This window comes from Chiloscyllium plagiosum, unplaced genomic scaffold, assembly GCF_004010195.1.
Source record: "Chiloscyllium plagiosum isolate BGI_BamShark_2017 unplaced genomic scaffold, ASM401019v2 scaf_12025, whole genome shotgun sequence".
NCBI lineage: Eukaryota > Metazoa > Chordata > Chondrichthyes > Orectolobiformes > Hemiscylliidae > Chiloscyllium > Chiloscyllium plagiosum.
In genome coordinates this window covers 1-1,866 of record NW_025173169.1, presented here as the reverse complement: position 1 = coordinate 1,866, position 1,866 = coordinate 1, and the positions used below count along the sequence as shown (strand labels likewise).

Sequence of the window (1,866 nt, the reverse complement as noted above, 5' to 3'; positions counted from 1 at the left end):
AAATGCATCAATTATGTTGAAGGTGGAGTTTGATGAGAGGGAACAAAATGTTTCAATTTATATTTTGATCACTACCTATTCATTTGTAAAGATTAAGAGTATGAGAACTGGGGACTGGAATTAAAGGATGTCACCTCCCTTTACACTGTCCCATCAAACACTCCCAGGAAAAGTACAGCATGAGGTTAGACACAGAGTGAAGCTCTGTCTCCACTATCCACATCAAATATTCCCAGGCAGGTATAGCACAGGATTTGATACACAGCAAAGCTCCCTCTAAATTGTCCCCATCAAACATTCCCAGGATAGGTATACCAAGGGGTTAGATATAAATCAAAGGTTAATGTGTTTTAAACTTCAGTCTTCAGTGTCACCCCCTTACTTCTAAAGATGCAAATTCCAAATTCAGATCACTCCCAGATTCCCAGCAACCATCAGAATCTTCTGTAATGTTGGATTTGTCATTCAAAACAACAGTTAAACAAAGTCAGTTTATTAACTACTTTAAATGTTCAGAAGTATATTTTGAGCTTTGAAGACAAACAAACTGACAGACAAGAACATCTGAAGAAATGCTCAGTTCAGAACTTACTCAAAAAATCCAGACTCATCTGTCTCTTCTGGACTCAGCAAGGATTGCTCTGAAAGGAAAAATAAGCAGAGTTTTACAGCTCCTCTCACAACTGCAATTAAAAAGAAAATAAAGAACTTTTATTTCTATCATGCCTTTTACATCTTTACGAAACTTCAAAGCACTTTTCAGCCAATTAATACTTTTGAAGTGTGGTCGCTACTGTAATGCCAGAAAGAAGGCAGCCAATTTGTACATAGCAAGTTCCTATAAGCAGTAATGGGATTATCAGTCTCTGTGATATTGAAATATTGGTCATGGTACCATGACAAAACACTCATTTCATATTCTGGAACATTAGCCTTAATTTTACGTTAACTGCACACATATTCAGAAGTGCTGATTCAGATGCAAGAGTGCTGGCACCTTTATAGAGTAGCTGCCACTCTCCATCTTGCAAGACCCAATAACCAAACTTAACCTGTCTCAAAGAATTGCTCTTCATTCCCTTCAATTTGCAGTGGATCCATTGTATCTGAAATAAGGGAATTCATCCTGACAGTACTTCTGATCTGTCGAGAAAGAGAACAACAGTGAATCTGTAGAATCGCTTCAAATCTGTCACTATATTAGGCACAATGTTTGACAACAAAACAACAGTTTGAATTCAACCACCCAGATTTCTCAATCTGCCTGCACTACCCAGGATTTCTTACCCTCTCTCTCTTTAATTTACTTTCTTTCTCTACCACAGGTTTTCTCACTCCCTCTCTCCTGGGTTTTTTTTTCATTTTCTTTCACATAGATCTGGGATTTTATCTTGCATTCTTGCTCTCTCTCCCTCCTCCTCCTCTCCACTACGGTTTCCTCACTCATTCACTGAGGTTTTTTTTCTCTCTCAGGATTTCTTGCACTTTCTCTCTCCACCCAGGTTGGTTCTCTGTCTCTCGGTATTTTGTTTCTCCGGGCTTTCTCACTCACTCTCTCTCTCTCTGAGGTTTTCCTCATTCTCTCTCTCCCAACAAGTTTTTCTAACTTTCTCTCTCTCTGGGTTCTTTTCCTCTCTCTCCCCGTGTTTTCTTTTTCCCTCCCTCTGGGTTCTCTTTTTCTCTCATACTCACTCACTCTGTTTTTTTCTCACAAACTTTTTTTTCTCTCACAATCACTCTCCCTGTTTTTGTCTCGGTTTGTTTTTTCTCACACTCACTGTTAGTTCTTTTACACTGATTTTCTCTCACAAACCCACTTTTTCTGTTTTCTCTCACACACCCACTTTTTCTGTTTTCTCTCTCATA

At 38.7% G+C, this 1,866-nt stretch overlaps 1 long non-coding RNA gene across 2 annotated transcripts; it reads right to left on the bottom strand.

The window, feature by feature from the left end:
* Positions 1-17: 17 nt before the first annotated feature.
* LOC122545305 lies at positions 18-1,840 on the bottom strand. Of its 2 annotated transcripts, none has more exons than XR_006310531.1 (3): positions 1,697-1,840; positions 1,053-1,143; positions 18-641 (listed from the first exon to the last, which is right to left on the bottom strand). It is a non-coding gene; the product is annotated as an uncharacterized LOC122545305 (long non-coding RNA). The 2 variants fall into 2 exon arrangements; XR_006310530.1 differs by lacking the exon at positions 1,697-1,840 and adding an exon at positions 1,608-1,618.
* Between the last annotated feature and the right edge of the window lie 26 nt (positions 1,841-1,866).